Raw genomic sequence first — 10,356 nt, forward strand, 5'->3', positions numbered from 1 at the left:
GAGACAAGCTGTTGATCAGCTGAGAGGAGAGTATATATCCCTATAGCAATTCTACCACTCCGTAAGATGCAATACTCTCCTAATCTGCATGGCAGGTTGATAATTATCTTAATGTGTTCTAAGTGGCTTATTTTAGCAAAGATGTTGTCCTGCAGAACATCTTTTGAAGAACACACCTATATGAGTCTGATTGTTAAACGTCACAATCTATGAGAGTTGGGTGCTCTCTAGTAAACTCATGAAAGGCCCTGGAGTATGACGTATAAGCTCCAAACCGCGAGGAAGCCTCGCGGCAGTCTAGTATCGGTCTAGGCTTTGTATGAAGCTAGTGCGCAGAAAACTTGTAGTTCAAGGCATAGTCCACTATCCAAGTTGCAATCTAGTGTAATATGAAGCTTTAAGTGGAAGTTTAACTTAACAGTCTCCACGACATACCGGTATATAAAACAATGTTCTGGAAACTTATTGATGAGATGTACCAATGAGAGTTTGTGGGGGATTGATGGAATTTGGGGCATTTGGCCTTTGGCCCACGGCCCATTATCAAGTCCGAAACTCACATGGCCCATTCCAATAATCAGTGGCAGCACTAGTGGGAGCTAAAGTTTAGTCCCACATTGCTAGTTGGGAAAGAGTTAGAGTGGTATATAAGGTGGGTTGTTCTAGTCCTAGTAAGTGAGTGAGAAGAGAGAGACCTCGCGCACTCCTCCTCCTCCGCCGCCCGCCTCGCCTCGTCACGTCACGACGCGACGCGACGCGCCGCGGGTTGCGGGAATCTCGCCGAGCCGAGCTTATCCTTTTGCTGTTTGGGAAATTAATTGTGTAATCAATTTCGAGTCATTAACGGACGCGTTACTCAGCCGTTTTAGCTTCCGGTTTTTCTGGATCGTGGCTGTGCCGACTCCGACGTGGGTTGCGCCCCACGACCTTCCCGAACCGCACTATATAAGCGCGGACTCCAACCCTAGTCTGGACCAGACGCATACGCTACTACCCGTTTCCAGTTCATTGCGCCGCCGCCTTCGTCTTCCTCATCCCGTACGTCGGCGTGCACCGCTGCCGGGACGATGAGGCCTCCGGAACCCTGCCTCTCGTGAACCTGTACGGGTGAGGGGCAATAAGGTTTTTGGGGAGCGCTCCGGCGCGACTACTGGCATCACGACGTCGTCATCGGACGACGAGTTCCTCCACACCGACAACTTCTTCCCGGACCTTAGCGACTTCTTCGGCAACCTCAACATGGGCGACGCTGCTGCAAAGTATGTGATCTTGTCGTCTCTCTTTCAGTTTCTGTTAGAGTTTCTCCTTCTAGTTTGTGTGGTAGATGCGATCAGTTTATCTTGTTTAGATGTGATTTGTTCATCTACCTTACTAGTCTGCATGACTAGTTTATTTGTTATTTTCGTAGTCATGATTTATCATTTACTTGTACGGATTATTTCATATGGATATTTGCTTATATATTCAACACGCAGCGAGGAAGCCGTTGAGGGAACGGGAGTGGACCGGGGTTGCCTGACCGAGCAATTCGTCGAACAGGTTGTGTGCATCTTCCGGGCTGAGCGTCCCGGCGCGGGCTCGCTCTGTGGCCGCGGCAAAGGCTGCTTCGGGAGACCAGGAGTGTGAGGGCGGTGAGGTGGAGGATGAGCTGCGACGGACGAGGATGCAGAGGCGCGGCACCGGCGTGGCGGTGGTGGTGGAGTGGAGGAGGTGGATTCGGAACATTGGCGAGGTGGAGGATGAGTGACGGAGGAGGAGGCTGTACATTGGCTACTTGGAGGAGGAGGAGGAACGGGCGGCGGCGCAGGCGGGGCATCGCCGCCGGTGCTGATCAAGAAGCAAGGCAGCGGGAATTCCGGCTCGTAGCCGCGGAAAGAAGCGAGGCGGCGGGATTCCGTCTTCCCATCGCGCGAGTCCAACTTGCAATGCGTGAGTTTCCCTTCTCCATTTCATCTTTTCCACTAGTACTAGTATAGTATCATTGCAAAATTGTAATGCAAATTTCTACAACAACATCTATTTGATAATAAAAAAATAGTTTTGGTGATATAAATCTATAATACTACGTCTACTTATGATATTACTATGAATTTTGTCATTATTAATTGTACTGACACATCATATTTTTCATGTATAGAATACATTATACGGAAAATAGTCTAAATCATAAATACTTTTTTAAGACAATTAAGTGACACATTTACCGTATTACGTAGTTAAATGACACAAGAGTAACCTTTTTCTGTGATGGAGTGATCACGTTTATATCAAAGTTTTTCTTTATTTTTTCTAGAATACACATCGAGTGTTTTTCAGCATCATAAACATTTTTTCAAACCTTTTTTAACCAGTGAATATATTTTTACGTCAGTTTCTTTAATCATGAACAAGTTTTATAAGAGACCTGAATAGTTTTTTCATGATGTGAATTTTCTTAATATCCAAGAAAAAACAAGAACAAAATTACACCTTTTAATTTATAATAAGCGTCAGGATCTTAATTTAAATAAAAAAATTTAAAACTCCGACACTTACTATAGATCGAGTAGACAAAAAAAGAACAAAAGAAAGAAGGAAAGAAACCTTAATGGGTAGTGACCCTCCAATGTATTCTTTAGGTAGTGTGGTAAAAGGCATGATTGTGAACTGCAAAATGTCGCCCTAAAGGCATTAGGGCACTCACCAATCCGCTAGTTTAGGGTAACTTCAACAACGACATCAAAACGTACATGTTTGCTTGGGTTAGACGGATAAAAACCAAGCCCCACCTCTTTGTCTACGGACTATCCGTCTGGCATGCCTGGTCTGCCTCCACATCATCATCCACCCACTCGTTAGCCTCTCACCTACCATGTCTCCGTCTTTTTTTTAGTGCACATGCATGGACGCTCACTCCCCAACTCCATTTCACTCCCATGCGTCATTGGCCTCCCACCTATAGCTTCTTTATGTCGAGCCGGTGAAAGCGTGGCTCCGGGAGGACGTCTCACCCACCCACTTTGACGACCTCGATGCCACAAAGATAAATGATGAGCTCTACGTGCACCTTTCGGGCTAGGATGAAACGGCAGCGGAGGACCCCATGCTTGGTGGCGACGCTCCGCGCGTCCAAAATGGAGGTGGTCAACTCCAACGGCATCATGGAGACTGGAGAGGCACCAGTGCCACCATCAACTCCGACGATTATTGTCAGGGGTGGACCCAAGAAGGGCTGAGTGGGGGCCATGGCCCCCACTCAAATTTCTGAATTGCACTAAAATCTATATATCTTTTCTTTACCTACTAATAAAGGAAGTAAGGTTTCTCCCCAATTTTTTCGTCCGTTTTTAAATTATCTCTAATTTTCAATGATAATTACGGCCAATGCCACCGCCTAACTGAAAAACGAGCGTGGTTAGTTGCCCCAGTCGTTGGCTGGTTGATTGGGCTCGTACTCGGTTGGTCTCCTTCGGCGTGTTGTATGGCACATCAGCCCAACAACAAATAATATGTCGCACTGCACGATTGCTCGATGTATAGCGCTCATATATAATACATGTACGACCCATGAGCTCCATCAGCAGGAATCATTAGGGTTTCTTCATCGGGAAGATCCTTGATTCGGTTTGCGCCGCCGTCACGCTCTAGCCTTCCTGCAGCAACCGCAACTGTTGATGCCTTCGTTGGACCTGACCATCACGGAGCGCCTCCTCCGACAGATTTTGCGCCATAACGAGTAGGCAGCATCATCGTCGACAACCGCGACGTCATCGTCGAGCCCTTCGGGTGCCCCGGTGCACGGTTGCGCGAACGACGGTCCAAACCTGCCCGTCTCTGCTACCTCAACCAACGCATTGATGCGGAGGTGCGTCTCGGCGTGCGGTTCAGACTGGAACCCAAGTGGCTCCGCCGCGCGCCCCGGCCACGGCAGCCATCTACATTTTTTTTTCAAACGATCCACCAGGGGGATCGAATTTTCATTACCAAAGAGATAACGAAAATACAGCATAGTCTTGCCACAAAAGGAAAAGCAAAAAGAAGGGGGGGAGATCGCCGCCTAATGCTAACGTTCAGAGAACATATTACAGAGTCAGGCTACAGTTTTTGAGCAAACAAAGAACCATTGACAACAGCAACGAGATCTAGGCTAACCGAACGGGATCAAACCAACACAAACGCACTCAGACATCTTTTTCCTTCAGCAAGTCATCAAATGATTTTGTCATCGCTTGAACCCTCCAACTTTTGTCATCCACAAGAAGGTATCCACTTGGCCATCGCTTGAACCATCTACTTGGCCATCCACAAGAAGGTATCTCCGCATCTCATGCATGGCTCCACACGCCGAGACGCAGGTCGGCTGAAGCCCGTGCTTGGCGCGACGCCGTCGCGACGGTTGCATGAACGTCTCTCAAATCAGCGACAACCCATCCGGCCATCCGGGCTTTCACGAGTGAAAGAGAAAAGTAGCAGAGGGCGGTGCTAGGAGTAATAGCAGCAAAGGGCGGCTCGACGTCAGTGCACCGCGTCCGTTGATCGATTCCCTCTGCTGATATTTCGGACAGGTCGCGAGGGGACGGAGCGTGCCTGGATGCAGCGGGACGGGAGCGACGGAGCGTGATGGCCGGGGACGCGACGGGGTGGTGTCGGCGGCCGCTCGCCTGTGCTTGTACCGCGGGCGGCAACGGCGGTCTTCCGCGGTGCCGCGCTCCAAGATGGCACGAGCAGGTAGCGATTAACCAATGCTTTCTTCGGTGACCCGTATTTTGTCCGCTCAGGTATTTTCTCTAAATCCATCCGGTAGAGTTCATGTCCTCTTCCTGACTTTTTTTAAGAACTGTATGAAATAGTGTCGTGACTCGGTGTACAGCACTACAGCGCCAGCAATCATCGATTCTGATTACCCACGATTTAGTGATCCTTTTTATTCAGATTTAAAATGTGTCATTGGTTCAGGATTTGTCTAGGAACGCAAAGCAAATACGGAAAGGCTCCGAGAAGTGACAAGGCGATCACCACATACGATTTTCTGCAGTTCTCTATCTACATTTTTGTGCTAATATCCTATATAGTGAAAATATCATTCGGTAGTGTTCATTTGTTCCATTGATAGATTGCAGAGACACTAGATCTTCAGGAATTCACACCATCAATTTGGCTTGGTGCTTCAGGTTAACTTAAATAAGTTCAGTCTGTATAACATTATATGGTTGGCCGAATTTTTTCTTCAATCAAGGTAGTTGGCCTACTTAAACAAAATGTTTAAAACAAGAAATACTATAGAATTTCAAATGTTAAATTGAAGACACAGTACATTATGCATGGTGATTACACGTGGCAATTAGGTTCTAGAAATTAAGTACCCCTATGAGTATCATTAATTGCGTTGGATCTGAATATTTTGGGACCTAAACAAGCTACAAATAACTATATCCCTACAAAAACTACAGATAATTATGCATGGTGACATAGATGGTTTAATTCTTGGGTACAGGAGTAATAGAAGGCTGTGAACGACGTTGGGCGTCTGACCGGTGCTACCTTCTCAACCGCGCTTGACATTTGGTAGACTGCACGCTTCTCGAGAATTCCACATCTTGCCACCTTGTGTGCCATCACACTGACGGTGGACAGCTAGCGTCACGGTGGAAACCTAGCTGAATCTTAAACAATGGCATATGTGTTTTCACTTGGTGTACGAGATGCGAGATAAGAAGGCATTGTTGTGAGAGGTAAGAACACGCTAAATGTTTATGTTTTATTTCTTGTCGTTTTCGTTGTCATGACAACGTTTTAACAACGTACTTCCCGTTGCAACGCACGGGCAATTTTTCCTAGTATATTTATAAGAAAATCCCTTGAATCATTTGAATTTGCCAAAGAGATGCCCCCACTCATGAGTTTGGTCCCACTGAAACTTTGTTCTAGGTCCACCACTGATTATTGTCATTGATTCCGACGATGGTAAGGTGCCTTGGTTTAGATTTACATTTATGTTACATCTATTTTACTGTTCTAGTTAAGTCAATTTCTATGTCAGTATGAATTTAGAACTATCTGTATAATCAGATTGAATTAAATAATTTATGTTTAAAAAGAAAACCAAATCGGATGTCTGTATGGGGTCACCCTTGGGTAGTTGGGTGCACCTGCGGACGGATGGTCCGCAAAAACTTGTCCCGAACAGATAAAATCCTAAAAAGTTCATAGTATAGTCCCACGAATCAAACAACCCACGTGGAAAAAGTTTCCATAAAAACCCATCGAATCAAAGATATTCTTAATTTCCATTTTTTACAACTATAATGCCTGGCGTCTCTCAGCGAAAATGGCATCTTCATTAATTCATACTCCGTACTATTTCATATACAAGTGGAGGGTCGATTGAATAACAGAAAGGACTTGCATGCCAATTGCTATCCAAAAATCTTACAACTAACATACTGTTTTTGCCTAGCTTTTTTTTACTTCAGCTATACATACATACACGAACAATAGCAGTAGTATAGAAGCCCTCTAAAAAAACACAGCATCTTTCTCATCCCTTCCAGTTCAGGACAAATCAGCCAGATTGAAGCCATCTCAGATACGCAGTTCCATCATCGTAGGCAGACGCATCACCAGGAGCAGCTACCCTCTTCCGCATCAAGGTCTCGACAGAAATGGGCTTCCTCTTGCGCCCACCTGGATGCGGTCGTAGTTGCTCATCAGCCTCCACGAAATCTCCCTGTTGAGATTTGATTGAAAGGAAAGCTATGAGCATCCCCTAGTGCAAAATGAAGTTCCTAGAGGAGGTAAAATATGTGACATGGTCATACTGGAGTGGTGTTTTGTGTTTACCTCAACGTGCACATGAACACTAGATTTCTCATGATTGTCCCTTACATGCTTGTACGAAAACCTCTTGCCACACCCAGAGAATCCACAGATGAAGGGTCTGCTCTGCTCATGAACTGCCTTAATATGCTTGTCTAAATTGGATTTCTGGAAGATGAAAACAAGAGCAGTTTTGCAATTTATTGCAGAGACAATTCCGTGAAGAGAAATCAACATGTAAGATTGCACATCACACCTTTGAAAATGAGCACTTGCAGTCATCGAAGTGGCATTTAATCCTCTCAGTGACACCTGAACCTTCATGCATTCGCTGATGACGCTTGAAGTTCTTCTTCAGCTGTTTGGTGCCACAGACATCACACTGAACATACCGATGACATGATTGGTTATGGGCCTTGAGGCATTCCACATTACTGAAGGTCTTCATGCAGCCAGGTTCACAACAGATAACTTCAGAGTAATCCAACTTGACTGCACCATAAGAATAGAGACATCAACTTACAAGATTGTGACTGCTAAGCAATTGTTAATGCAGTAAGAAAAATAACTATGGGAATTTTAGAGGAAGTCAGTTACTCACCATGTGATTCCTCGTGTTTCTGTAACTTGGAAGCATATTTGAAAGTCTTCCCACAGTCATCCTCTGGACAGATGAACTCTTTCTTGCTTCCACACTGATAGCTATCCTCGTGAATTTCCTGAACATGTCTCTGCATATTACCCTTGGTACTGAACTTGCGATTGCATCCTTCCACAGGGCATATAAATAATTTTCCTTGGTGGGTAAGTAGATGACGGTTCAAATGGTCCTTCCTGCTATAGCTGAAAGGGCAACCATCCACATGGCAGGCAAAGGGTCTCTGCAACAGTTTTGGAAAAGGATACACATCAGAATAGTACTCTCATATCCATAGTAAAGTTCACTTGACATAATATAAGTTTATGCTACATTGATAAACATGCTCAACAGCACTAGCTTAATTACTATGCACATAAACTATTTAGTTAACCATTTGGACATAATGTCAGCGTTAGTAGAACCATGGACACTACAACAGCATCAGTTAACACAACTAAACAAAAATACATGTAATTTTCTGACATGGGCTGTACATGCTAAGACTGCACATTAGTAGCTTGAGAATGCTAAGTAGCATACATTACACATACACACTCATTAGTAGCTTGAGAATGCTAAGTAGTACATACATACACATGTAATTACTAGAGCTTGGAGCAAGAAGGGCTAGAGTAAAAGTAGTCCCAAATGAACGAGCAAACCTGAAGAAGCGCGTGAACGAGGCATTCTTGATGGAGCTTCTCAGGAGGGTCACCCCTTCCTGATACTAGTCCACTCAAGGCCTTCTGCCATTTTGGAGTTCTTTGGGATCCAATGCTTCACACATTCATCTCTCAACATGTAGTCTGCCAAAATCAGCACAGCTCAGAGAATCAAACCACCATACACCCAAACAACAATACAACAATTTACCCAAATCACAATTGTTGCATATCAGCATAGTTCTATGTCAAATCAGAACTATTGTTTTTCTTGCAAAAAAAAAATACTGGGCAACAAGACAAATTCTATTACCTGTGACAAAGAATATGATTTTACTATTTCGGTGAAAATGTTTTTTAGACCTCAGGGAAACCGTAACCAACATCCATGTATACATATGTGCTGACCAAAACGAGCACTGTTTATCATGCACGCATACTACAACTATTTGGTTAGCTACTGGATCATAGATGGTGGACCATTAAGTGGCTATTATACTGAAACGAGTACTGTTAACTTATCATGCACGCATACTACAACTATTTGGTTAGCTACTGGATCATAGATGGTGGACCATTAAGTGGCTATTATACTGAAACGAGTACTGTTATCTTATCATGCACGCATACTACAACTATTTGGTTAGCTACTGGATCATAGATGGTGGACCATTAAGTGGCTATTATACTGAATATATCAATTCACAGCGCCAACTATGACATATGAGTATATGACTGAAAAGAAGACATGATTCAAAGTGGTCGGTGCTAAAAAATGATCATTCAATAGCTTCAAAATATTAAGAGTGTAGCACATGTAACGATCAAAAACTAACAGAAAGTAACTGACAACGAAAGAAATAACCTGTAAGAAGGGCGTGAAAGAGGCATTCCTGATGGAGCTTCCCAGGAGGGTCTCCCCATCCCGGTACTAGTCCATTCAAGGCCCTCTTGCATTTTGGAGTTCATTGGGATCCAATGCTTCACACATCCAAATAGCCTGAAAAAAGTCAGCACTGTTCAGCAAACCAGCCTACCATGCAGCAATCACACTAAACACAACCACATAGCAAGTTCACTGTCAAAAACCGGGTTGCAAACGCCACTTCTAAAGACCTGCTGCCGGTGCTTATGTTGATCTCGCACGAAGCATTGACCGAACAACCAAACAGAATGCATCACTTGCACCAACAATATGGAAGTTCACTGAACAGGAGAACCCAAATTCAGGACGAGGTAGGTACCTCGGGGGAATGGCTCTGCATGTGCTGCTTCAGATGCGCCAGCTTCTTAAACCTCACGCCACACTCCTCGCAATCGTGGCTGGCGCGCGGCGCACCGCCACCGCCTTGAGTGCACTCATCCACTTCGTCCTGCAGCACACGCAGAGTGGAAATACTTGAGGCCGCCCACAATTCAGAGCTCACCCAGAAATCAGCAGCGCAACACGCATCCTAGACTGAGAGAAGCCACCCACCTCATGGTGCTCGAGGACGTGGTCTCGGATCAGCCGCTTCTTCGAACGAACTACGCCGCAGAACTCGCACTTGTACCGCCTGATGTCCCTCACGACGGTCTCCGACGACGACGCTGCCGCCTCGGCCGTGCTCGCCCCGACGCCGCCTCTGCCCGAATCTCCTTCGCCCATCTGACCAGTTCCAGAAAGCGGCGTCACGAATTAGTACCACGAAGCAGGCACGAATCGACCGAGGCCTCCGAAATTGGCGCGAATCGAGGAAAACTTACCTCGGATCGCGGAGGAACTCGCTGGATTTCGCGGGCTCGCGACGGCGCAGGGGAGAAACCCTCGAGCTCGACCACTGCTAGCTACACCCGAATGAGGATGGAGAACCGGTGCCACGTGTCGACGAATTAGTAGTGGAGTCTTACTGGGCCGGAGCTGGCTCTGGTTTCAGGCCGTGGGCCGGGCTGGGTTTCGCATGGGCCGCAGGCCCGTCGAGTACCAGCCCACACCTGCGTGCGTTTCCATTTCCTCGGCTCGGCTCGCTCTCCCACCCGCTGTGGCTGAGGCGCGAGACCGTACACTCCAACAATCCCCGCCTCTCGCCGACCTCGTCGCCGGCGATGGCCGCCACGGTCGCCGCCGCCGTCACCGCGCGGCCTCCTCCGCGGATTTCCGACCCATGGCGACGGCACGGCCACGCGTCTCCACTTTGCCCGTCTACGGGGCGGCCTCTCGCGTTCCTCACGGTGGTCGCCGCGTCGCGTCGGAGCCCCGGCGACGGCGGGAAGAAGGTG

General features: G+C 46.5%; 1 pseudogene; it reads right to left on the reverse strand.

Annotated features, from left to right (window-relative positions):
* Positions 1-6,296: 6,296 nt before the first annotated feature.
* On the reverse strand, positions 6,297-8,236 carry LOC124681966 (annotated as a pseudogene).
* Between the last annotated feature and the right edge of the window lie 2,120 nt (positions 8,237-10,356).

This window comes from Lolium rigidum, unplaced genomic scaffold (assembly GCF_022539505.1).
Source record: "Lolium rigidum isolate FL_2022 unplaced genomic scaffold, APGP_CSIRO_Lrig_0.1 contig_62246_1, whole genome shotgun sequence".
NCBI classification, from domain to species: Eukaryota; Viridiplantae; Streptophyta; class Magnoliopsida; order Poales; family Poaceae; genus Lolium; species Lolium rigidum.